The sequence below is a fragment of the Pleurodeles waltl genome, chromosome 2_2, assembly GCF_031143425.1.
Source record: "Pleurodeles waltl isolate 20211129_DDA chromosome 2_2, aPleWal1.hap1.20221129, whole genome shotgun sequence".
Classification (NCBI taxonomy): domain Eukaryota; kingdom Metazoa; phylum Chordata; class Amphibia; order Caudata; family Salamandridae; genus Pleurodeles; species Pleurodeles waltl.
In genome coordinates, this window is record NC_090439.1 from 146,718,498 (window position 1) to 146,745,523 (window position 27,026).

Genomic DNA, 27,026 nt, shown 5'->3' on the forward strand with positions numbered 1-27,026 from the left:
GAACTTTCTGCACCAGAAATGTGAGGAACATGTGTTTTTTTAGCCAACTTTTGAGGTTTGCAAAGGGATTCTGGGTAACAGAACCTGGTCCGAGCCCCACAAGTCACCCCATCTTGGATTCCCCCTAGGTCTCTAGTTTTCAGAAATGCACAGGTTTGGTAGGTTTTCCCTAGGTGCCCGGCTAAGCTAGAGGCCAAAATCTACAGGTAGGCACTTTGCAAAAAACACCTCTGTTTTCTTTAAAAAATTTGGATGTGTCCACGTTGCGCTTTGGGGCGTTTCCTGTCATGGGCGCCAGGCCTACCCACAAAAGTGAGGTATCATTTTTATCGGGAGACTGAGGGGAATGCTGGGTGGAAGGAAATTTGTGGCCTCCTCTCAGATTCCAGAACGTTCTGCCACAGAAATGTGAGGAACATGTGTTTTTTTAGCCAAATTTTGAGGTTTGCATAGGATTCTGGGTAACAGAACCTGGTCCGAGCCCCACAAGTTACCCCATCTTGGATTCCCCTAGGTATCTAGTTTTCAGAAATGCACAGGTTTGGTATGTTTCTCTAGGTGCCGGCTGAGATAGTGGCCAAAATCTACAGGTAGGCACTTTGCAAAAAACACCTCTGTTTTCTTTCAAATATTTGGATGTGTCCACGTTGCGCTTTGGGGCGTTTCCTGTCACGGGCGCTAGGCCTACCCACACAAGTGAGGTATAATTTTTATCGGGAGACTTGGGGGAACGCTGGGTGGAAGGAAATTTGTGGCTCCTCTCAGATTCCAGAACTTTCTGCACCAGAAATGTGAGGAACATGTGTTTTTTTAGCCAACTTTTGAGGTTTGCAAAGTATTCTGGGTAACAGAACCTGGTCCGAGCCCCACAAGTCACCCCATCTTGGATTCCCCTAGGTCTCTAGTTTTCAGAAATGCACAGGTTTGGTAGGTTTCCCTAGGTGCCGGCTAAGCTAGATGCCAAAATCTACAGGTAGGCACTTTGCAAAAAACACCTCTGTTTTCTTTAAAAAATTTGGATGTGTCCACGTTGCGCTTTGGGGCGTTTCCTGTCGCGGGCGCTAGGCCTACCCACACAAGTGAGGTATCATTTTTATCTGGAGACTTGGGGGAACGCTGGGTGGTAGGAAATTTGTGGCTCCTCTCAGATTCCAGAACTTTCTGCCACAGAAATGTGAGGAACATGTGTTTTTTTAGCCAAATTTTGAGGTTTGCATAGGATTCTGGGTAACAGAACCTGGTCCGAGCCCCACAAGTCACCCCATCTTGGATTCCCGTAGGTCTCTAGTTTTCAGAAATGCACCGGTTTGGTAGGTTTCCCTAGGTGCCGACTGAGCTAGAGGCCAAAATCTACAGGTAGGCACTTTGCAAAAAACACCTCTGTTTTCTTTCAAAAATTTGGATGTGTCCACGTTGCGCTTTGGGGCGTTTCCTGTCATGGGCGCCAGGCCTACCCACAAAAGTGAGGTATCATTTTTATCGGGAGACTGAGGGGAATGCTGGGTGGAAGGAAATTTGTGGCTCCTCTCAGATTCCAGAACGTTCTGCCACAGAAATGTGAGGAACATCTGTTTTTTTAGCCAAATTTTGAGGTTTGCAAAGGATTCTGGATAACAGAACCTGGTCCGATCCCCACAAGTCACCCCATCTTGGATTCCCCTAGGTCTCTAGTTTTCAGAAATGCACAGGTTTGGTTGGTTTCCCTAGGTGCCGGCTGAGCTAGTGGCCAAAATCTACAGGTAGGCACTTTGCAAAAAACACCTCTGTTTTCTTTCAAATATTTGGATGTGTCCACGTTGCGCTTTGGGGCGTTTCCTGTCCCGGGCGCTAGGCCTACCCACACAAGTGAGGTATCATTTTTATCGGGAGACTTGGGGGAACGCTGGGTGGAAGGAAATTTGTGGCTCCTCTCCGATTCCAGAACTTTCTGACACAGAAATGTGAGGAACATGTGTTTTTTTAGCCACCTTTTGAGGTTTGCAAAGGATTCTGGGTAACAGAACCTGGTCCGAGCCCCACAAGTCACCCCATCTTGGATTCCCCTAGGTCTCTAGTTTTCAGAAATGCACAGGTTTGGTAGGTTTCCCTAGGTGCCGGCTGAGCTAGAGGCCAAAATCTACAGGTAGGCACTTTGCAAAAAACACCTCTGTTTTCTTTAAAAAATTTGGATGTGTCCACGTTGCGCTTTGGGGCGTTTCCTGTCGCGGGCGCTAGGCCTACCCACACAAGTGAGGTATAATTTTTATCTGGAGACTTGGGGGAACGCTGGGTGGAAGTAAATTTGTGGCTCCTCTCAGATTCCAGAACTTTCTGCCACAGAAATGTGAGGAACATGTGTTTTTTTTGCCAAATTTTGAGGTTTGCAAAGGATTCTGGGTAACATAACCTGGTCCGAGCCCCACAAGTCACCCCATCTTGGATTCCCCTAGGTCTCTAGTTTTCAGAAATGCACAGGTTTGGTAGGTTTCCCTAGGTGCCGGCTGAGCTAGTGGCCAAAATCTACAGGTAGGCACTTTGCAAAAAACACCTCTGTTTTCTTTCAAATATTTGGATGTGTCCACGTTGCGCTTTGGGGCGTTTCCTCTCCCGGGCGCTAGGCCTACCCACACAAGTGAGGTATCATTTTTATCGGGAGACTTGGGGGAACGCTGGGTGGAAGGAAATTTGTGGCTCCTCTCAGATTCCAGAACTTTCTGCCACAGAAATGTGAGGAACATGTGTTTTTTTAGCCAAATTTTGAGGTTTGCAAAGGATTCTGGGTAACAGAACCTGGTCCGAGCCCCACAAGTCACCCCATCTTGGATTCCCCTAGGTCTCTAGTTTTCAGAAATGCACAGGTTTGGTAGGTTTCCCTAGGTGCCGGCTGAGCTAGAGGCCAAAATCTACAGGTAGGCACTTTGCAAAAAACACCTCTGTTTTCTTTCAAAAATTTGGATGTGTCCACGTTGCGCTTTGGGGCGTTACCTGTCGCGGGCGCTAGGCCTACCCACACAAGTGAGGTATAATTTTTATCTGGAGACTTGGGGGAACGCTGGGTGGAAGGAAATTTGTGGCTCCTCTCAGATTCCAGAACTTTCTGCCACAGAAATGTGAGGAACATGTGTTTTTTTAGCCAAATGTTGAGGTTTGCATAGGATTCTGGGTAACAGAACCTGGTCCGAGCCCCACAAGTCACCCCATCTTGGATTCCCGTAGGTCTCTAGTTTTCAGAAATGCACCGGTTTTTTAGGTTTCCCTAGGTGCCGGCTGAGCTAGAGGCCAAAATCTACAGGTAGGCACTTTGCAAAAAACACCTCTGTTTTCTTTCAAAAATTTGGATGTGTCCACGTTGCGCTTTGTGGCGTTTCCTGTCACGGGCGCTAGGCCTACCCACAAAAGTGAGGTATCATTTTTATCGGGAGACTTAGGGGAACGCTGGGTGGAAGGAAATTTGTGGCTCCTCTCAGATTCCAGAACTTTTTGCCACAGAAATGTGAGGAACATGTGTTTTTTTGGCCAAATTTTGAGGTTTGCAAAGGATTCTGGGTAACAGAACCTGGTCCGATCCCCACAAGTCACCCCATCTTGGATTCCCCTAGGTCTCTAGTTTTCAGAAATGCACAGGTTTGGTAGGTTTCCCTAGCTGCCGGCTGAGCTAGAGGCCAAAATCTACAGGTAGGCACTTTGCAAAAAACACCTCTGTTTTCTTTCAAAAATTTGGATGTGTCCACGTTGCGCTTTGGGGCGTTTCCTTTCTCGGGCGCTAGGCCTACCCACACAAGTGAGGTATCATTTTTATCTGGAGACTTGGGGGAACGCTGGGTGGAAGGAAATTTGTGGCTCCTCTCAGATTCCAGAACTTTCTGCCACAGAAATGTGAGGAACATGTGTTTTTTTAGCCAAATTTTGAGGTTTGCAAAGGATTCTGGGTAACAGAACCTGGTCCGAGCCCCACAAGTCACCCCATCTTGGATTCCCCTAGGTCTCTAGTTTTCAGAAATGCACAGGTTTGGTAGGTTTCCCTAGGTGCCGGCTGAGCTAGAGGCCAAAATCTACAGGTAGGCACTTTGCAAAAAACAGCTCTGTTTTCTTTCAAAAATTTGGATGTGTCCACGTTGCGCTTTGGGGCGTTACCTGTCGCGGGCGCTAGGCCTACCCACACAAGTGAGGTATAATTTTTATCTGGAGACTTGGGGGAACGCTGGGTGGAAGGAAATTTGTGGCTCCTCTCAGATTCCAGAACTTTCTGCCACAGAAATGTGAGGAACATGTGTTTTTTTAGCCAAATTTTGAGGTTTGCATAGGATTCTGGGTAACAGAACCTGGTCCGAGCCCCACAAGTCACCCCATCTTGGATTCCCGTAGGTCTCTAGTTTTCAGAAATGCACCGGTTTTTTAGGTTTCCCTAGGTGCCGGCTGAGCTAGAGGCCAAAATCTACAGGTAGGCACTTTGCAAAAAACACCTCTGTTTTCTTTCAAAAATTTGGATGTGTCCACGTTGCGCTTTGTGGCGTTTCCTGTCACGGGCGCTAGGCCTACCCACAAAAGTGAGGTATCATTTTTATCGGGAGACTTAGGGGAACGCTGGGTGGAAGGAAATTTGTGGCTCCTCTCAGATTCCAGAACTTTTTGCCACAGAAATGTGAGGAACATGTGTTTTTTTGGCCAAATTTTGAGGTTTGCAAAGGATTCTGGGTAACAGAACCTGGTCCGATCCCCACAAGTCACCCCATCTTGGATTCCCCTAGGTCTCTAGTTTTCAGAAATGCACAGGTTTGGTAGGTTTCCCTAGCTGCCGGCTGAGCTAGAGGCCAAAATCTACAGGTAGGCACTTTGCAAAAAACACCTCTGTTTTCTTTCAAAAATTTGGATGTGTCCACGTTGCGCTTTGGGGCGTTTCCTTTCTCGGGCGCTAGGCCTACCCACACAAGTGAGGTATCATTTTTATCTGGAGACTTGGGGGAACGCTGGGTGGAAGGAAATTTGTGGCTCCTCTCAGATTCCAGAAATTTCTGCCACAGAAATATGAGGAACATTAGTTTTTTTTGCCAAATTTTTAGGTTTGCAAAGGATTCTGGGTAACATAACCTGGTCCGAGCCCCACAAGTCACCCCATCTTGGATTCCCCTAGGTATCTAGTTTTCAGAAATGCACAGGTTTGGTATGTTTCTCTAGGTTCCGGCTGAGATAGTGGCCAAAATCTACAGGTAGGCACTTTGCAAAAAACACCTCTGTTTTCTTTCAAATACTTGGATGTGTCCACGTTGCGCTTTGGGGCGTTTCCTGTCACAGGCGCTAGGCCTACCCACACAAGTGAGGTATCATTTTTATCGGGAGACTTGGGGGAACGCTGGGTGGAAGGAAATTTGTGGCTCCTCTCAGATTCCAGAACTTTCTGCCACAGAAATGTGAGGAACATGTGTTTTTTTAGCCAACTTTTGAGGTTTGCAAAGGATTCTGGGTAACAGAACCTGGTCCGATCCCCACAAGTCACCCCATCTTGGATTCCCCTAGGTCTCTAGTTTTCAGAAATGCACAGGTTTGGTAGGTTTCCCTAGGTGCCGGCTGAGCTAGTGGCCAAAATCTACAGGTAGGCAGTTTGCCAAAAACACCTCTGTTTTCTTTCAAATATTTGGATGTGTCCACGTTGCGCTTTGGGGCGTTTCCTGTCCCGGGCGCTAGGCCTACCCACACAAGTGAGGTATCATTTTTATCGGGAGACTTGGGGGAACGCTGGGTGGAAGGAAATTTGTGGCTCCTCTCCGATTCCAGAACTTTCTGCCACAGAAATGTGAGGAACATGTGTTTTTTTAGCCAACTTTTGAGGTTTGCAAAGGATTCTGGGTAACAGAACCTGGTCAGAGCCCCACAAGTCACCCCATCTTGGATTCCCCTAGGTCTCTAGTTTTCAGAAATGCACAGTTTTGGTAGGTTTCCCTAGGTGCCGGCTGAGCTAGAGGCCAAAATCTACAGGTAGGCACTTTGCAAAAAACACCTCTGTTTTCTTTCAAAAATTTGGATGTGTCCACGTTGCGCTTTGGGGCGTTTCCTGTCGCGGGCGCTAGGCCTACCCACACAAGTGAGGTATCATTTTTATCTGGAGACTTGGGGGAACGCTGGGTGGAAGTAAATTTGTGGCTCCTCTCAGATTCCAGAACTTTCTGCCGCAGAAATGTGAGGAACATGTGTTTTTTTTGCCAAATTTTGAGGTTTGCAAAGGATTCTGGGTAACATAACCTGGTCCGAGCCCCACAAGTCACCCCATCTTGGATTCCCCTAGGTCTCTAGTTTTCAGAAATGCACAGGTTTGGTAGGTTTCCCTAGGTGCCGGCTGAGCTAGTGGCCAAAATCTACAGGTAGGCACTTTGCAAAAAACACCTCTGTTTTCTTTCAAATATTTGGATGTGTCCACGTTGCGCTTTGGGGCGTTTCCTGTCCCGGGCGCTAGGCCTACCCACACAAGTGAGGTATCATTTTTATCGGGAGACTTGGGGGAACGCTGGGTGGAAGGAAATTTGTGGCTCCTCTCAGATTCCAGAACTTTCTGCCACAGAAATGTGAGGATAATGTGTTTTTTTAGCCAACTTTTGAGGTTTGCAAAGGATTCTGGGTAACAGAACCTGGTCCGAGCCCCACAAGTCACCCCATCTTGGATTCCCGTAGGTCTCTAGTTTTCAGAAATGCACCGGTTTGATATGTTTCTCTAGGTGCCGGCTGAGATAGTGGCCAAAATCTACAGGTAGGCACTTTGCAAAAAACACCTCTGTTTTCTTTCAAATATTTGGATGTGTCCACGTTGCGCTTTGGGGCGTTTCCTGTCACGGGCGCTAGGCCTACCCACACAAGTGAGGTATAATTTTTATCGGGAGACTTGGGGGAACGCTGGGTGGAAGGAAATTTGTGGCTCCTCTCAGATTCCAGAACTTTCTGCCACAGAAATGTGAGGAACATGTGTTTTTTTAGCCAACTTTTGAGGTTTGCAAAGGATTCTGGGTAACAGAACATGGTCCGAGCCCCACAAGTCACCCCATCTTGGATTCCCCTAGGTCTCTAGTTTTCAGAAATGCACAGGTTTGGTAGGTTTCCCTAGGTGCCGGCTAAGCTAGAGGCCAAAATCTACAGGTAGGCACTTTGCAAAAAACACCTCCGTTTTCTTTAAAAAATTTGGATGTGTCCACGTTGCGCTTTGGGGCGTTTCCTGTTGCAGGCGCTAGGCCTACCCACACAAGTGAGGTATCATTTTTATCTGGAGACTTGGGGGAACGCTGGGTGGTAGGACATTTGTGGCTCCTCTCAGATTCCAGAACTTTCTGCCACAGAAATGTGAGGAACATGTGTTTTTTAGCCAAATTTTGAGGTTTGCATAGGATTCTGGGTAACAGAACCTGGTCCGAGCCCCACAAGTCACCCCATCTTGGATTCCCGTAGGTCTCTAGTTTTCAGAAATGCACCGGTTTGGTAGGTTTCCCTAGGTGCCGGCTGAGCTAGAGGCAAAAATCTACAGGTAGGCACTTTGCAAAAAACACCTCTGTTTTCTTTCCAAAATTTGGATGTGTCCACGTTGCGCTTTGGGGCGTTTCCTGTCACGGGCGCTAGGCCTACCCACAAAAGTGAGGTATCATTTTTATCGGGAGACTTAGGGGAACGCTGGGTGGAAGGAAATTTGTGGCTCCTCTCAGATTCCAGAACTTTCTGCCACAGAAATGTGAGGAACATGTGTTTTCTTAGCCAAATTTTGAGGTTTGCAAAGGATTCTGGGTAACCGAACCTGGTCCGATCCCCACAAGTCACCCCATCTTGAATTCCCCTAGGTCTCTAGTTTTCAGAAATGCACAGGTTTGGTAGGTTTCCCTAGCTGCCGGCTGAGCTAGAGGCCAAAATCTACAGGTAGGCACTTTGCAAAAAACACCTCTGTTTTCTTTCAAAAATTTGGATGTGTCCACGTTGCGCTTTGGGGCATTTCCTTTCGCGGGCGCTAGGCCTACCCACACAAGTGAGGTATAATTTTTATCTGGAGACTTGGGGGAACGCTGGGTGGAAGTAAATTTGTGGCTCCTCTCAGATTCCAGAACTTTTTGCCACAGAAATGTGAGGAACATGTGTTTTTTTGGCCAAATTTTGAGGTTTGCAAAGGATTCTGGGTAACAGAACCTGGTCCGATCCCCACAAGTCACCCCATCTTGGATTCCCCTAGGTCTCTAGTTTTCAGAAATGCACAGGTTTGGTAGGTTTCCCTAGCTGCCGGCTGAGCTAGAGGCCAAAATCTACAGGTAGGCACTTTGCAAAAAACACCTCTGTTTTCTTTCAAAAATTTGGATGTGTCCACGTTGCGCTTTGGGGCGTTTCCTTTCTCGGGCGCTAGGCCTACCCACACAAGTGAGGTATCATTTTTATCTGGAGACTTGGGGGAACGCTGGGTGGAAGTAAATTTGTGGCTCCTCTCAGATTCCAGAAATTTCTGCCACAGAAATATGAGGAACATGTGTTTTTTTAGCCAAATTTTTAGGTTTGCAAAGGATTCTGGGTAACATAACCTGGTCCGAGCCCCACAAGTCACCCCATCTTGGATTCCCCTAGGTATCTAGTTTTCAGAAATGCACAGGTTTGGTATGTTTCTCTAGGTTCCGGCTGAGATAGTGGCCAAAATCTACAGGTAGGCACTTTGCAAAAAACACCTCTGTTTTCTTTCAAATACTTGGATGTGTCCACGTTGCGCTTTGGGGCGTTTCCTGTCACAGGCGCTAGGCCTACCCACACAAGTGAGGTATCATTTTTATCGGGAGACTTGGGGGAACGCTGGGTGGAAGGAAATTTGTGGCTCCTCTCAGATTCCAGAACTTTCTGCCACAGAAATGTGAGGAACATGTGTTTTTTTAGCCAACTTTTGAGGTTTGCAAAGGATTCTGGGTAACAGAACCTGGTCCGATCCCCACAAGTCACCCCATCTTGGATTCCCCTAGGTCTCTAGTTTTCAGAAATGCACAGGTTTGGTAGGTTTCCCTAGGTGCCGGCTGAGCTAGTGGCCAAAATCTACAGGTAGGCACTTTGCAAAAAACACCTCTGTTTTCTTTCAAATATTTGGATGTGTCCACGTTGCGCTTTGGGGCGTTTCCTGTCCCGGGCGCTAGGCCTACCCACACAAGTGAGGTATCATTTTTATCGGGAGACTTGGGGGAACGCTGGGTGGAAGGAAATTTGTGGCTCCTCTCCGATTCCAGAACTTTCTGCCACAGAAATGTGAGGAACATGTGTTTTTTTTGCCAAATTTTGAGGTTTGCAAAGGATTCTGGGTAACATAACCTGGTCCGAGCCCCACAAGTCACCCCATCTTGGATTCCCCTAGGTCTCTAGTTTTCAGAAATGCACAGGTTTGGTAGGTTTCCCTAGGTGCCGGCTGAGCTAGTGGCCAAAATCTACAGGTAGGCACTTTGCAAAAAACACCTCTGTTTTCTTTCAAATATTTGGATGTGTCCACGTTGCGCTTTGGGGCGTTTCCTGTCCCGGGCGCTAGGCCTACCCACACAAGTGAGGTATCATTTTTATCGGGAGACTTGGGGGAACGCTGGGTGGAAGGAAATTTGTGGCTCCTCTCAGATTCCAGAACTTTCTGCCACAGAAATGTGAGGATAATGTGTTTTTTTAGCCAACTTTTGAGGTTTGCAAAGGATTCTGGGTAACAGAACCTGGTCCGAGCCCCACAAGTCACCCCATCTTGGATTCCCGTAGGTCTCTAGTTTTCAGAAATGCACCGGTTTGATATGTTTCTCTAGGTGCCGGCTGAGATAGTGGCCAAAATCTACAGGTAGGCACTTTGCAAAAAACACCTCTGTTTTCTTTCAAATATTTGGATGTGTCCACGTTGCGCTTTGGGGCGTTTCCTGTCACGGGCGCTAGGCCTACCCACACAAGTGAGGTATAATTTTTATCGGGAGACTTGGGGGAACGCTGGGTGGAAGGAAATTTGTGGCTCCTCTCAGATTCCAGAACTTTCTGCCACAGAAATGTGAGGAACATGTGTTTTTTTAGCCAACTTTTGAGGTTTGCAAAGGATTCTGGGTAACAGAACATGGTCCGAGCCCCACAAGTCACCCCATCTTGGATTCCCCTAGGTCTCTAGTTTTCAGAAATGCACAGGTTTGGTAGGTTTCCCTAGGTGCCGGCTAAGCTAGAGGCCAAAATCTACAGGTAGGCACTTTGCAAAAAACACCTCCGTTTTCTTTAAAAAATTTGGATGTGTCCACGTTGCGCTTTGGGGCGTTTCCTGTCGCGGGCGCTAGGCCTACCCACACAAGTGAGGTATCATTTTTATCTGGAGACTTGGGGGAACGCTGGGTGGTAGGACATTTGTGGCTCCTCTCAGATTCCAGAACTTTCTGCCACAGAAATGTGAGGAACATGTGTTTTTTAGCCAAATTTTGAGGTTTGCATAGGATTCTGGGTAACAGAACCTGGTCCGAGCCCCACAAGTCACCCCATCTTGGTTTCCCGTAGGTCTCTAGTTTTCAGAAATGCACCGGTTTGGTAGGTTTCCCTAGGTGCCGGCTGAGCTAGAGGCAAAAATCTACAGGTAGGCACTTTGCAAAAAACACCTCTGTTTTCTTTCCAAAATTTGGATGTGTCCACGTTGCGCTTTGGGGCGTTTCCTGTCACGGGCGCTAGGCCTACCCACAAAAGTGAGGTATCATTTTTATCGGGAGACTTAGGGGAACGCTGGGTGGAAGGAAATTTGTGGCTCCTCTCAGATTCCAGAACTTTCTGCCACAGAAATGTGAGGAACATGTGTTTTCTTAGCCAAATTTTGAGGTTTGCAAAGGATTCTGGGTAACCGAACCTGGTCCGATCCCCACAAGTCACCCCATCTTGGATTCCCCTAGGTCTCTAGTTTTCAGAAATGCACAGGTTTGGTAGGTTTCCCTAGCTGCCGGCTGAGCTAGAGGCCAAAATCTACAGGTAGGCACTTTGCAAAAAACACCTCCGTTTTCTTTAAAAAATTTGGATGTGTCCACGTTGCGCTTTGGGGCGTTTCCTGTCGCGGGCGCTAGGCCTACCCACACAAGTGAGGTATCATTTTTATCTGGAGACTTGGGGGAACGCTGGGTGGTAGGACATTTGTGGCTCCTCTCAGATTCCAGAACTTTCTGCCACAGAAATGTGAGGAACATGTGTTTTTATAGCCAAATTTTGAGTTTTGCATAGGATTCTGGGTAACAGAACCTGGTCCGAGCCCCACAAGTCACCCCATCTTGGATTCCCGTAGGTCTCTAGTTTTCAGAAATGCACCGGTTTGGTAGGATTCCCTAGGTGCCGGCTGAGCTAGAGGCCAAAATCTACAGGTAGGCACTTTGCAAAAAACACCTCTGTTTTCTTTCAAAAATTTAGATGTGTCCACGTTGCGCTTTGGGGCGTTTCCTGTCACGGGCGCTAGGCCTACCCACAAAAGTGAGGTATCATTTTTATCGGGAGACTTAGGGGAACGCTGGGTGGAAGGAAATTTGTGGCTCCTCTCAGATTCCAGAACTTTCTGCCACAGAAATGTGAGGAACATCTGTTTTTGTAGCCAAATTTTGAGGTTTGCAAAGGATTCTGGGTAACAGAACCTGGTCCGATCCCCACAAGTCACCCCATCTTGGATTCCCCTAGGTCTCTAGTTTTCAGAAATGCACAGGTTTGGTAGGTTTCCCTAGGTGCCGGCTGAGCTAGAGGCCAAAATCTACAGGTAGGCACTTTGCAAAAAACACCTCTGTTTTCTTTCAAAAATTTGGATGTGTCCACGTTGCGCTTTGGGGCATTTCCTGTCGCGGGCGCTAGGCCTACCCACACAAGTGAGGTATCATTTTTATCTGGAGACTTGGGGGAACGCTGGGTGGAAGTAAATTTGTGGCTCCTCTCAGATTCCAGAACTTTCTGCCACTGAAATATGAGGAACATGTGTTTTTTTTGCCAAATTTTGAGGTTTGCAAAGGATTCTGGGTAACATAACCTGGTCCGAGCCCCACAAGTCACCCCATCTTGGATTCCCCTAGGTATCTAGTTTTCAGAAATGCACAGGTTTGGTATGTTTCTCTAGGTGCCGGCTGAGCTAGTGGCCAAAATCTACAGGTAGGCACTTTGCAAAAAACACCTCTGTTTTCTTTCAAATATTTGGATGTGTCCACGTTGCGCTTTGGGGCGTTTCCTGTCACGGGCGCTAGGCCTACCCACACAAGTGAGGTATCATTTTTATCGGGAGACTTGGGGGAACGCTGGGTGGAAGGAAATTTGTGGCTCCTCTCAGATTCCAGAACTTTCTGCCACAGAAATGTGAGGAACATGTGTTTTTTTAGCCCAATTTTGAGGTTTGCAAAGGATTCTGGGTAACAGAACCTGGTCCGAGCCCCACAAGTCACCCCATCTTGGATTCCCCTAGGTATCTAGTTTTCAGAAATGCACAGGTTTGGTATGTTTCTCTAGGTGGCGGCTGAGCTAGTGGCCAAAATCTACAGGTAGGCACTTTGCAAAAAACACCTCTGTTTTCTTTCAAATATTTGGATGTGTCCACGTTGCGCTTTGGGGCGTTTCCTGTCACGGGCGCTAGGCCTACCCACACAAGTGAGGTATCATTTTTATCGGGAGACTTGGGGGAACGCTGGGTGGAAGGAAATTTGTGGCTCCTCTCAGATTCCAGAACTTTCTGCCACAGAAATGTGAGGAACATGTGTTTTTTTAGCCAACTTTTGAGGTTTGCAAAGGATTCTGGGTAACAGAACATGGTCCGAGCCCCACAAGTCACCCCATCTTGGATTCCCCTAGGTCTCTAGTTTTCAGAAATGCACAGGTTTGGTAGGTTTCCCTAGGTGCCGGCTAAGCTAGAGGCCAAAATCTACAGGTAGGCACTTTGCAAAAAACACCTCCGTTTTCTTTAAAAAATTTGGATGTGTCCACGTTGCGCTTTGGGGCGTTTCCTGTCGCGGGCGCTAGGCCTACCCACACAAGTGAGGTATCATTTTTATCTGGAGACTTGGGGGAACGCTGGGTGGTAGGACATTTGTGGCTCCTCTCAGATTCCAGAACATTCTGCCACAGAAATGTGAGGAACATGTGTTTTTTAGCCAAATTTTGAGGTTTGCATAGGATTCTGGGTAACAGAACCTGGTCCGAGCCCCACAAGTCACCCCATCTTGGATTCCCGTAGGTCTCTAGTTTTCAGAAATGCACCGGTTTGGTAGGTTTCCCTAGGTGCCGGCTGAGCTAGAGGCAAAAATCTACAGGTAGGCACTTTGCAAAAAACACCTCTGTTTTCTTTCCAAAATTTGGATGTGTCCACGTTGCGCTTTGGGGCGTTTCCTGTCACGGGCGCTAGGCCTACCCACAAAAGTGAGGTATCATTTTTATCGGGAGACTTAGGGGAACGCTGGGTGGAAGGAAATTTGTGGCTCCTCTCAGATTCCAGAACTTTCTGCCACAGAAATGTGAGGAACATGTGTTTTCTTAGCAAATTTTGAGGTTTGCAAAGGATTCTGGGTAACCGAACCTGGTCCGATCCCCACAAGTCACCCCATCTTGGATTCCCCTAGGTCTCTAGTTTTCAGAAATGCACAGGTTTGGTAGGTTTCCCTAGCTGCCGGCTGAGCTAGAGGCCAAAATCTACAGGTAGGCACTTTGCAAAAAACACCTCTGTTTTCTTTCAAAAATTTGGATGTGTCCACGTTGCGCTTTGGGGCGTTTCCTTTCGCGGGCGCTAGGCCTACCCACACAAGTGAGGTATAATTTTTATCTGGAGACTTGGGGGAACGCTGGGTGGAAGTAAATTTGTGGCTCCTCTCAGATTCCAGAACTTTTTGCCACAGAAATGTGAGGAACATGTGTTTTTTTGGCCAAATTTTGAGGTTTGCAAAGGATTCTGGGTAACAGAACCTGGTCCGATCCCCACAAGTCACCCCATCTTGGATTCCCCTAGGTCTCTAGTTTTCAGAAATGCACAGGTTTGGTAGGTTTCCCTAGCTGCCGGCTGAGCTAGAGGCCAAAATCTACAGGTAGGCACTTTGCAAAAAACACCTCTGTTTTCTTTCAAAAATTTGGATGTGTCCACGTTGCGCTTTGGGGCGTTTCCTTTCTCGGGCGCTAGGCCTACCCACACAAGTGAGGTATCATTTTTATCTGGAGACTTGGGGGAACGCTGGGTGGAAGTAAATTTGTGGCTCCTCTCAGATTCCAGAAATTTCTGCCACAGAAATATGAGGAACATGTGTTTTTTTTGCCAAATTTTTAGGTTTGCAAAGGATTCTGGGTAACATAACCTGGTCCGAGCCCCACAAGTCACCCCATCTTGGATTCCCCTAGGTATCTAGTTTTCAGAAATGCACAGGTTTGGTATGTTTCTCTAGGTTCCGGCTGAGATAGTGGCCAAAATCTACAGGTAGGCACTTTGCAAAAAACACCTCTGTTTTCTTTCAAATACTTGGATGTGTCCACGTTGCGCTTTGGGGCGTTTCCTGTCACAGGCGCTAGGCCTACCCACACAAGTGAGGTATCATTTTTATCGGGAGACTTGGGGGAACGCTGGGTGGAAGGAAATTTGTGGCTCCTCTCAGATTCCAGAACTTTCTGCCACAGAAATGTGAGGAACATGTGTTTTTTTAGCCAACTTTTGAGGTTTGCAAAGGATTCTGGGTAACAGAACCTGGTCCGATCCCCACAAGTCACCCCATCTTGGATTCCCCTAGGTCTCTAGTTTTCAGAAATGCACAGGTTTGGTAGGTTTCCCTAGGTGCCGGCTGAGCTAGTGGCCAAAATCTACAGGTAGGCACTTTGCAAAAAACACCTCTGTTTTCTTTCAAATATTTGGATGTGTCCACGTTGCGCTTTGGGGCGTTTCCTGTCCCGGGCGCTAGGCCTACCCACAAAAGTGAGGTATCATTTTTATCGGGAGACTTGGGGGAACGCTGGGTGGAAGGAAATTTGTGGCTCCTCTCCGATTCCAGAACTTTCTGCCACAGAAATGTGAGGAACATGTGTTTTTTTAGCCAACTTTTGAGGTTTGCAAAGGATTCTGGGTAACAGAACCTGGTCAGAGCCCCACAAGTCACCCCATCTTGGATTCCCCTAGGTCTCTAGTTTTCAGAAATGCACAGTTTTGGTAGGTTTCCCTAGGTGACGGCTGAGCTAGAGGCCAAAATCTACAGGTAGGCACTTTGCAAAAAACACCTCTGTTTTCTTTCAAAAATTTGGATGTGTCCACGTTGCGCTTTGGGGTGTTTCCTTTCTCGGGCGCTAGGCCTACCCACACAAGTGAGGTATCATTTTTATCTGGAGACTTGGGGGAACGCTGGGTGGAAGTAAATTTGTGGCTCCTCTCAGATTCCAGAAATTTCTGCCACAGAAATATGAGGAACATGTGTTTTTTTTGCCAAATTTTTAGGTTTGCAAAGGATTCTGGGTAACATAACCTGGTCCGAGCCCCACAAGTCACCCCATCTTGGATTCCCCTAGGTATCTAGTTTTCAGAAATGCACAGGTTTGGTATGTTTCTCTAGGTTCCGGCTGAGATAGTGGCCAAAATCTACAGGTAGGCACTTTGCAAAAAACACCTCTGTTTTCTTTCAAATACTTGGATGTGTCCACGTTGCGCTTTGGGGCGTTTCCTGTCACAGGCGCTAGGCCTACCCACACAAGTGAGGTATCATTTTTATCGGGAGACTTGGGGGAACGCTGGGTGGAAGGAAATTTGTGGCTCCTCTCAGATTCCAGAACTTTCTGCCACAGAAATGTGAGGAACATGTGTTTTTTTAGCCAACTTTTGAGGTTTGCAAAGGATTCTGGGTAACAGAACCTGGTCCGATCCCCACAAGTCACCCCATCTTGGATTCCCCTAGGTCTCTAGTTTTCAGAAATGCACAGGTTTGGTAGGTTTCCCTAGGTGCCGGCTGAGCTAGTGGCCAAAATCTACAGGTAGGCACTTTGCAAAAAACACCTCTGTTTTCTTTCAAATATTTGGATGTGTCCACGTTGCGCTTTGGGGCGTTTCCTGTCCCGGGCGCTAGGCCTACCCACACAAGTGAGGTATCATTTTTATCGGGAGACTTGGGGGAACGCTGGGTGGAAGGAAATTTGTGGCTCCTCTCCGATTCCAGAACTTTCTGCCACAGAAATGTGAGGAACATGTGTTTTTTTAGCCAACTTTTGAGGTTTGCAAAGGATTCTGGGTAACAGAACCTGGTCAGAGCCCCACAAGTCACCCCATCTTGGATTCCCCTAGGTCTCTAGTTTTCAGAAATGCACAGTTTTGGTAGGTTTCCCTAGGTGCCGGCTGAGCTAGAGGCCAAAATCTACAGGTAGGCACTTTGCAAAAAACACCTCTGTTTTCTTTCAAAAATTTGGATGTGTCCACGTTGCGCTTTGGGGCGTTTCCTGTCGCGGGCGCTAGGCCTACCCACACAAGTGAGGTATCATTTTTATCTGGAGACTTGGGGGAACGCTGGGTGGAAGTAAATTTGTGGCTCCTCTCAGATTCCAGAACTTTCTGCCACAGAAATGTGAGGAACATGTGTTTTTTTTGCCAAATTTTGAGGTTTGCAAAGGATTCTGGGTAACAGAACCTGGTCCGAGCCCCACAAGTCACCCCATCTTGGATTCCCGTAGGTCTCTAGTTTTCAGAAATGCACCGGTTTGATATGTTTCTCTAGGTGCCGGCTGAGATAGTGGCCAAAATCTACAGGTAGGCACTTTTAAAAAAACACCTCTGTTTTCTTTCAAATATTTGGATGTGTCCACGTTGCGCTTTGGGGCGTTTCCTGTCACGGGCGCTAGGCCTACCCACACAAGTGAGGTATAATTTTTATCGGGAGACTTGGGGGAACGCTGGGTGGAAGGAAATTTGTGGCTCCTCTCAGATTCCAGAACTTTCTGCCACAGAAATGTGAGGAACATGTGTTTTTTTAGCCAACTTTTGAGGTTTGCAAAGGATTCTGGGTAACAGAACATGGTCCGAGCCCCACAAGTCACCCCATCTTGGATTCCCCTAGGTCTCTAGTTTTCAGAAATGCACAGGTTTGGTAGGTTTCCCTAGGTGCCGGCTAAGCTAGAGGCCAAAATCTACAGGTAGGCACTTTGCAAAAAACACCTCCGTTTTCTTTAAAAAATTTGGATGTGTCCACGTTGCGCTTTGGGGCGTTTCCTGTCGCGGGCGCTAGGCCTACCCACACAAGTGAGGTATCATTTTTATCTGGAGACTTGGGGGAACGCTGGGTGGTAGGACATTTGTGGCTCCTCTCAGATTCCAGAACTTTCTGCCACAGAAATGTGAGGAACATGTGTTTTTTAGCCAAATTTTGAGGTTTGCATAGGATTCTGGGTAACAGAACCTTTTCCGAGCCCCACAAGTCACCCCATCTTGGATTCCCGTAGGTCTCTAGTTTTCAGAAATGCACCGGTTTGGTAGGTTTCCCTAGGTGCCGGCTGAGCTAGAGGCAAAAATCTACAGGTAGGCACTTTGCAAAAAACACCTCTGTTTTCTTTCCAAAATTTGGATGTGTCCACGTTGCGCTTTGGGGCGTTTCCTGTCACGGGCGCTAGGCCTACCCACAAAAGTGAGGTATCATTTTTATCGGGAGACTTAGGGGAATGCTGGGTGGAAGGAAATTTGTGGCTCCTCTCAGATTCCAGAACTTTCTGCCACAGAAATGTGAGGAACATGTGTTTTCTTAGCCAAATTTTGAGGTTTGCAAAGGATTCTGGGTAACCGAACCTGGTCCGATCCCCACAAGTCACCCCATCTTGGATTCCCCTAGGTCTCTAGTTTTCAGAAATGCACAGGTTTGGTAGGTTTCCCTAGCTGCCGGCTGAGCTAGAGGCCAAAATCTACAGGTAGGCACTTTGCAAAAAACACCTCTGTTTTCTTTCAAAAATTTGGATGTGTCCACGTTGCGCTTTGGGGCGTTTCCTTTCGCGGGCGCTAGGCCTACCCACACAAGTGAGGTATAATTTTTATCTGGAGACTTGGGGGAACGCTGGGTGGAAGTAAATTTGTGGCTCCTCTCAGATTCCAGAACTTTCTGCCACAGAAATATGAGGAACATGTGTTTTTTTTGCCAAATTTTGAGGTTTGCAAAGGATTCTGGGTAACATAACCTGGTCCGAGCCCCACAAGTCACCCCATCTCGGATTCCCCTAGGTATCTAGTTTTCAGAAATGCACAGGTTTGGTATGTTTCTCTAGGTGCCGGCTGAGATAGTGGCCAAAATCTACAGGTAGGCACTTTGCAAAAAACACCTCTGTTTTCTTTCAAATATTTGGATGTGTCCACGTTGCGCTTTGGGGCGTTTCCTGTCACGGGCGCTAGGCCTACCCACACAAGTGAGGTATAATTTTTATCGGGAGACTTGGGGGAACGCTGGGTGGAAGGAAATTTGTGGCTCCTCTCAGATTCCAGAACTTTCTGCCACAGAAATGTGAGGAACATGTGTTTTTTTAGCCAACTTTTGAGGTTTGCAAAGGATTCTGGGTAACAGAACCTGGTCCGAGCCCCACAAGTCACCCCATCTTGGATTCCGCTAGGTCTCTAGTTTTCAGAAATTCACAGGTTTGGTAGGTTTCCCTAGGTGCCGGCTAAGCTAGAGGCCAAAATCTACAGGTAGGCACTTTGCAAAAAACACCTCTGTTTTCTTTCAAAAATTTGGATGTGTCCACGTTGCGCTTTGGGGCGTTTCCTGTCGCGGGCGCTAGGCCTACCCACACAAGTGAGGTATCATTTTTATCTGGAGACTTGGGGGAACGCTGGGTGGTAGGACATTTGTGGCTCCTCTCAGATTCCAGAACTTTCTGCCACAGAAATGTGAGGAACATGTGTTTTTATAGCCAAATTTTGAGTTTTGCATAGGATTCTGGGTAACAGAACCTGGTCCGAGCCCCACAAGTCACCCCATCTTGGATTCCCGTAGGTCTCTAGTTTTCAGAAATGCACCGGTTTGGTAGGATTCCCTAGGTGCCGGCTGAGCTAGAGGCCAAAATCTACAGGTAGGCACTTTGCAAAAAACACCTCTGTTTTCTTTCAAAAATTTAGATGTGTCCACGTTGCGCTTTGGGGCGTTTCCTGTCACGGGCGCTAGGCCTACCCACAAAAGTGAGGTATCATTTTTATCGGGAGACTTTGGGGAACGCTGGGTGGAAGGAAATTTGTGGCTCCTCTCAGATTCCAGAACTTTCTGCCACAGAAATGTGAGGAACATCTGTTTTTGTAGCCAAATTTTGAGGTTTGCAAAGGATTCTGGGTAACAGAACCTGGTCCGATCCCCACAAGTCACCCCATCTTGGATTCCCCTAGGTCTCTAGTTTTCAGAAATGCACAGGTTTGGTAGGTTTCCCCAGGTGCCGGCTGAGCTACAGGCCAAAATCTACAGGTAGGCACTTTGCAAAAAACACCTCTGTTTTCTTTCAAAAATTTGGATGTGTCCACGTTGCGCTTTGGGGCGTTTCCTGTCACGGACGCTAGGCCTACCCACACAAGTGAGGCATCATTTTTATCTGGAGACTTGGGGGAACGCTGGGTGGAAGTAAATTTGTGGCTCCTCTCAGATTCCTGAACTTTCTGCAACAGAAATATGAGGAACATGTGTTTTTTTTTGCCAAATTTTGAGGTTTGCAAAGGATTCTGGGTAACATAACCTGGTCCGAGCCCCACAAGTCACCCCATCTTGGATTCCCCTAGGTATCTAGTTTTCAGAAATGCACAGGTTTGGTATGTTTCTCTAGGTGCCGGCTGAGCTAGTGGCCAAAATCTACAGGTAGCCACTTTGCAAAAAACACCTCTGTTTTCTTTCAAATATTTGGATGTGTCCACGTTGCGCTTTGGGGCGTTTCCTGTCACGGGAGCTAGGCCAACCCACACAAGTGAGGTATCATTTTTATCGGGAGACTTGGGGGAACGCTGGGTGGAAGGAAATTTGTGGCTCCTCTCAGATTCCAGAACTTTCTGCCACAGAAATGTGAGGAACATGTGTTTTTTAGCCAACTTTTGAGGTTTGCAAAGGATTCTGGGTAACAGAACCTGGTCCGAGCCCCACAAGTCACCCCATCTTGGATTCCCCTAGGTCTCTAGTTTTCAGAAATGCACAGGTTTGGTAGGTTTCCCTAGGTGCCGGCTGAGCTAGAGGCCAAAATCTACAGGTAGGCACTTTGCAAAAAACACCTCTGTTTTCTTTCAAAAATTTGGATGTGTCCACGTTGCGCTTTGGGGCATTTCCTGTCGCGGGCACTAGGCCTACCCACACAAGTGAGGTATCATTTTTATCAGGAGACTTGGGGGAACGCTGGGTGGTAGGAAATTTGTGGCTCCTCTCAGATTCCAGAACTTTCTGCCACAGAAATGTGAGGAACATGTGTTTTTTAGCCAACTTTTGAGGTTTGCAAAGGATTCTGGGTAACAGAACCTGGTCCGAGCCCCACAAGTCACCCCATCTTGGATTCCCCTAGGTCTCTAGTTTTCAGAAATGCACAGGTTTGGTAGGTTTCCCTAGGTGCCGGCTAAGCTAGAGGCCAAAATCTACAGGTAGGCACTTTGCAAAAAACACCTCTGTTTTCTTTCAAAAATTTGGATGTGTCCACGTTGCGCTTTGGGGCGTTTCCTGTCGCGGGCGCTAGGCCTACCCACACAAGTGAGGTATCATTTTTATCGGGAGACTTGGGGGAACGCTGGGTGGTAGGACTTTTGTGGCTCCTCTCAGATTCCAGAACTTTCTGCCACAGAAATGTGAGGAACATGTGTTTTTTTAGCCAAATTTTGAGGTTTGCATAGGATTCTGGGTAACAGAACCTGATCCGAGCCCCACAAGTCACCCCATCTTGGATTCCCGTAGGTCTCTAGTTTTCAGAAATGCACCGGTTTGGTAGGTTACCCTAGGTGCCGGCTGAGCTAGAGGCCAAAATCTACAGGTAGGCACTTTGCAAAAAACACCTCTGTTTTCTTTCAAAAATTTGGATGTGTCCACGTTGCGCTTTGGGGCGTTTCCTGTCACGGGCGCTAGGCCTACCCACAAAAGTGAGGTATCATTTTTATCGGGAGACTTAGGGGAACGCTGGGTGGAAGGAAATTTCTGGCTCCTCTCAGATTCCAGAACTTTCTGCCACAGAAATGTGAGGAACATCTGTTTTTTTAGCCAAATTTTGAGGTTTGCAAAGGATTCTGGGTAACAGAACCTGGTCCGATCCCCACAAGTCACCCCATCTTGGATTCCCCTAGGTCTCTAGTTTTCAGAAATGCACAGGTTTGGTAGGTTTCCCCAGGTGCCGGCTGAGCTAGAGGCCAAAATCTACAGGTAGGCACTTTGCAAAAAACACCTCTGTTTTCTTTCAAAAATTTGGATGTGTCCACGTTGCGCTTTGGGGCGTTTCCTGTCACGGACGCTAGGCCTACCCACACAAGTGAGGCATCATTTTTATCTGGAGACTTGGGGGAACGCTGGGTGGAAGTAAATTTGTGGCTCCTCTCAGATTCCTGAACTTTCTGCAACAGAAATATGAGGAACATGTGTTTTTTTTTGCCAAATTTTGAGGTTTGCAAAGGATTCTGGGTAACATAACCTGGTCCGAGCCCCACAAGTCACCCCATCTTGGATTCCCCTAGGTATCTAGTTTTCAGAAATGCACAGGTTTGGTATGTTTCTCTAGGTGCCGGCTGAGCTAGTGGCCAAAATCTACAGGTAGCCACTTTGCAAAAAACACCTCTGTTTTCTTTCAAATATTTGGATGTGTCCACGTTGCGCTTTGGGGCGTTTCCTGTCACGGGAGCTAGGCCAACCCACACAAGTGAGGTATCATTTTTATCGGGAGACTTGGGGGAACGCTGGGTGGAAGGAAATTTGTGGCTCCTCTCAGATTCCAGAACTTTCTGCCACAGAAATGTGAGGAACATGTGTTTTTTAGCCAACTTTTGAGGTTTGCAAAGGATTCTGGGTAACAGAACCTGGTCCGAGCCCCACAAGTCACCCCATCTTGGATTCCCCTAGGTCTCTAGTTTTCAGAAATGCACAGGTTTGGTAGGTTTCCCTAGGTGCTGGCTAAGCTAGAGGCCAAAATCTACAGGTAGGCACTTTGCAAAAAACACCTATGTTTTCTTTCAAAAATTTGGATGTGTCCACGTTGCGCTTTGGGGCGTTTCCTGTCGCGGGCGCTAGGCCTACCCACACAAGTGAGGTATCATTTTTATCGGGAGACTTGGGGAAACACTGGGTGGAAGGAAATTTGTGGCTCCTCTCAGATTCCAGAACTTTCTGCCACAGAAATGTGAGGAACATGTGTTTTTTTAGCCAAATTTTGAGGTTTGCAAAGGATTCTGGGTAACAGAACCTGGTCCGAGCCCCACAAGTCACCCCATCTTGGATTCCCCTAGGTCTCTAGTTTTCAGAAATGCACAGGTTTGGTAGGTTTCCCTAGGTGCCGGCTAAGCTAGAGGCCAAAATCTACAGGTAGGCACTTTGCAAAAAACACCTGTTTTCTTTAAAAAATTTGGATGTGTCCACGTTGCGCTTTGGGGCGTTTCCTGTCGCGAGCGCTAGGCCTACCCACACAAGTGAGGTATCATTTTTATCTGGAGACTTGGGGGAACGCTGGGTGGGAGTAAATTTGTGGCTCCTCTCAGATTCCAGAACTTTCTGCCACAGAAATGTGAGGAACATGTGTTTTTTTAGCCAAATTTTGAGGTTTGCAAAGGATTCTGGGTAACAGAACCTGGTCCGAGCCCCACAAGTCACCCCATCTTGGATACCCGTAGGTCTCTAGTTTTCAGAAATGCACCGGTTTGGTAGGTTTCCCTAGGTGCCGGCTGAGCTAGAGGCCAAAATCTACAGGTAGGCAGTTTGCAAAAAACACCTCTGTTTTCTTTCAAAAATTTGGATGTGTCCATGTTGCGCTTTGGGGCGTTTCCTGTCACGGGCGCTAGGCCTACCCACAAAAGTGAGGTATCATTTTTATCGGAAGACTTAGGGGAACGCTGGGTGGAAGGAAATTTGTGGCTCCTCTCAGATTCCAGAACTTTCTGCCACAGAAATGTGAGGAACATGTGTTTTTTTTGCCAAATTTTGAGGTTTGCAAAGGATTCTGGGTAACAGAACCTGGTCCGAGACCCACAAGTCACCCCATCATGGATTCCCCTAGGTCTCTAGTTTTCAGAAATGCACAGGTTTGGTAGGTTTCCCTAGGTGCTGGCTAAGCTAGAGGCCAAAATCTACAGGTAGGCACTTAGCAAAAAACACCTATGTTTTCTTTCAAAAATTTGGATGTGTCCACGTTGCGCTTTGGGGCGTTTCCTGTCGCGGGCGCTAGGCCTACCCACACAAGTGAGGTATCATTTTTATCGGGAGACTTGGGGAAACACTGGGTGGAAGGAAATATGTGGCTCCTCTCAGATTCCAGAACTTTCTGCCACAGAAATGTGAGGAACATGTGTTTTTTTAGCCAAATTTTGAGGTTTGCAAAGGATTCTGGGTAACAGAACCTGGTCCGAGCCCCACAAGTCACCTCCATCTTGGATTCCCCTAGGTCTCTAGTTTTCAGAAATGCACAAGTTTGGTAGGTTTCCCTAGGTGCCGGCTAAGCTAGAGGCCAAAATCTACAGGTAGGCACTTTGCAAAAAACACCTCTGTTTTCTTTCAAAAATTTGGATGTGTCCACGTTGCGCTTTGGGGCGTTTCCTGTCGCGGGCGCTAGGCCTACCCACACAAGTGAGGTATCATTTTTATCTGGAGACTTGGGGGAACGCTGGGTGGGAGTAAATTTGTGGCTCCTCTCAGATTCCAGAACTTTCTGCCACAGAAATGTGAGGAACATGTGTTTTTTTAGCCACATTTTGAGGTTTGCAAAGGATTCTGGGTAACAGAACCTGGTCCGAGCCCCACAAGTCACCCCATCTTGGATTCCCGTAGGTCTCTAGTTTTCAGAAATGCACCGGTTTGGTAGGTTTCCCTAGGTGCCGGCTGAGCTAGAGGCCAAAATCTACAGGTAGGCAGTTTGCAAAAAACACCTCTGTTTTCTTTCAAAAATTTGGATGTGTCCATGTTGCGCTTTGGGGCGTTTCCTGTCACGGGCGCTAGGCCTACCCACAAAAGTGAGGTATCATTTTTATCAGAAGACTTAGGGGAACGCTGGGTGGAAGGAAATTTGTGGCTCCTCTCAGATTCCAGAACTTTCTGCCACAGAAATGTGAGGAACATGTGTTTTTTTAGCCAAATTTTGAGGTTTGCAAAGGATTCTGGGTAACAGAACCTGGTCCGAGACCCACAAGTCACCCCATCATGGATTCCCCTAGGTCTCTAGTTTTCAGAAATGCACAGGTTTGGTAGGTTTCCCTAGGTGCTGGCTAAGCTAGAGGCCAAAATCTACAGGTAGGCACTTTGCAAAAAACACCTATGTTTTCTTTCAAAAATTTGGATGTGTCCACGTTGCGCTTTGGGGCGTTTCCTGTCGCGGGCGCTAGGCCTACCCACACAAGTGAGGTATCATTTTTATCGGGAGACTTGGGGAAACACTGGGTGGAAGGAAATTTGTGGCTCCTCTCAGATTCCAGAACTTTCTGCCACAGAAATGTGAGGAACATGTGTTTTTTTAGCCAAATTTTGAGGTTTGCAAAGGATTCTGGGTAACAGAACCTGGTCCGAGCCCCACAAGTCACCCCATCTTGGATTCCCCTAGGTCTCTAGTTTTCAGAAATGCACAGGTTTGGTAGGTTTCCCTAGGTGCCGGCTAAGCTAGAGGCCAAAATCTACAGGTAGGCACTTTGCAAAAAACACCTCTGTTTTCTTTCAAAAATTTGGATGTGTCTACGTTGCGCTTTGGGGTGTTTCCTGTTGCGGGCGCTAGGCCTACCCACACAAGTGAGGTATCATTTTTATCTGGAGACTTGGGGGAACGCTGGGTGGAAGTAAATTTGTGGCTCCTCTCAGATTCCAGAAATTTCTGCCACAGAAATGTGAGGAACATGTGTTTTTTTAGCCAAATTTTGAGGTTTGCAAAGGATTCTGGGTAACAGAACCTGGTCCGAGCCCCACAAGTCACCCCATCTTGGATTCCCGTAGGTCTCTAGTTTTCAGAAATGCACCGGTTTGGTAGGTTTCCCTAGGTGCCGGCTGAGCTAGAGGCCAAAATCTACAGGTAGGCAGTTTGCAAAAAACACCTCTGTTTTCTTTCAAAAATTTGGATGTGTCCATGTTGCGCTTTGGGGCGTTTCCTGTCACGGGCGCTAGGCCTACCCACAAAAGTGAGGTATCATTTTTATCAGAAGACTTAGGGGAACGCTGGGTGGAAGGAAATTTGTGGCTCCTCTCAGATTCCAGAACTTTCTGCCACAGAAATGTGAGGAACATGTGTTTTTTTAGCCAAATTTTGAGGTTTGCAAAGGATTCTGGGTAACAGAACCTGGTCCGAGACCCACAAGTCACCCCATCATGGATTCCCCTAGGTCTCTAGTTTTCAGAAATGCACAGGTTTGGTAGGTTTCCCTAGGTGCTGGCTAAGCTAGAGGCCAAAATCTACAGGTAGGCACTTTGCAAAAAACACCTATCTTTTCTTTCAAAAATTTGGATGTGTCCACGTTGCGCTTTGGGGCGTTTCCTGTCGCAGGCCCTAGGCCTACCCACACAAGTGAGGTATCATTTTTATCGGGAGACTTGGGGAAACACTGGGTGGAAGGAAATTTGTGGCTCCTCTCAGATTCCAGAACTTTCTGCCACAGAAATGTGAGGAACATGTGTTTTTTTAGCCAAATTTTGAGGTTTGCAAAGGATTCTGGGTAACAGAACCTGGTCCGAGCCCCACAAGTCACCCCATCTTGGATTCCCCTAGGTCTCTAGTTTTCAGAAATGCACAGGTTTGGTAGGTTTCCCTAGGTGCCGGCTAAGCTAGAGGCCAAAATCTACAGGTAGGCACTTTGCAAAAAACACCTCTGTTTTCTTTCAAAAATTTGGATGTGTCTACGTTGCGCTTTGGGGTGTTTCCTGTTGCGGGCGCTAGGCCTACCCACACAAGTGAGGTATCATTTTTATCTGGAGACTTGGGGGAACGCTGGGTGGAAGTAAATTTGTGGCTCCTCTCAGATTCCAGAAATTTCTGCCACAGAAATGTGAGGAACATGTGTTTTTTTAGCCAAATTTTGAGGTTTGCAAAGGATTCTGGGTAACAGAACCTGGTCCGAGCCCCACAAGTCACCCCATCTTGGATTCCCGTAGGTCTCTAGTTTTCAGAAATGCACCGGTTTGGTAGGTTTCCCTAGGTGCCGGCTGAGCTAGAGGCCAAAATCTACAGGTAGGCACTTTGCAAAAAACACCTCTGTTTTCTTTCAAAAATTTGGATGTGTCCATGTTGCGCTTTGGGGCGTTTCCTGTCACGGGCGCTAGGCCTACCCACAAAAGTGAGGTATCATTTTTATCGGGAGACTTAGGGGAACGCTGGGTGGAAGGAAATTTGTGGCTCCTCTCAGATTCCAGAACTTTCTGCAACAGAAATGTGAGGAACATGTGTATTTTTTGCCAAATTTTGAGGTTTGCAAAGGATTCTGGGTAACAGAACCTGGTCCGAGCCCCACAAATCACCCCATCATGGATTCCCCTAGGTCTCTAGTTTTCAGAAATGCACAGGTTTGGAAGGTTTCCATAGGTGCCGGCTGAGCTAGAGGCCAAAATCTACAGGTAGGCACTTTGCAAAAAACACCTCTGTTTTCATTCAAAAATTTGGATGTGTCCACGTTGCGCTTTGGGGTGTTTCCTGTCGCGGGCGCTAGGCCTACCCACACAAGTGAGGTATCATTTTTATCTGGAGACTTGGGGGAACGCTGGGTGGAAGTAAATTTGTGGCTCCTCTCAGATTCCAGAACTTTCTGCCACAGAAATGTGAGGAACATGTGTTTTTTTTGCCAAATTTTGAGGTTTGCAAAGGATTCTGGGTAACATAACCTGGTCCGAGCCCCACAAGTCACCCCATCTTGGATTCCCCTAGGTCTCTAGTTTTCAGACATGCACAGGTTTGGTAGGTTTCCCTAGGTGCCGGCTCAGCTAGTGGCCAAAATCTACAGGTAGGCACTTTGCAAA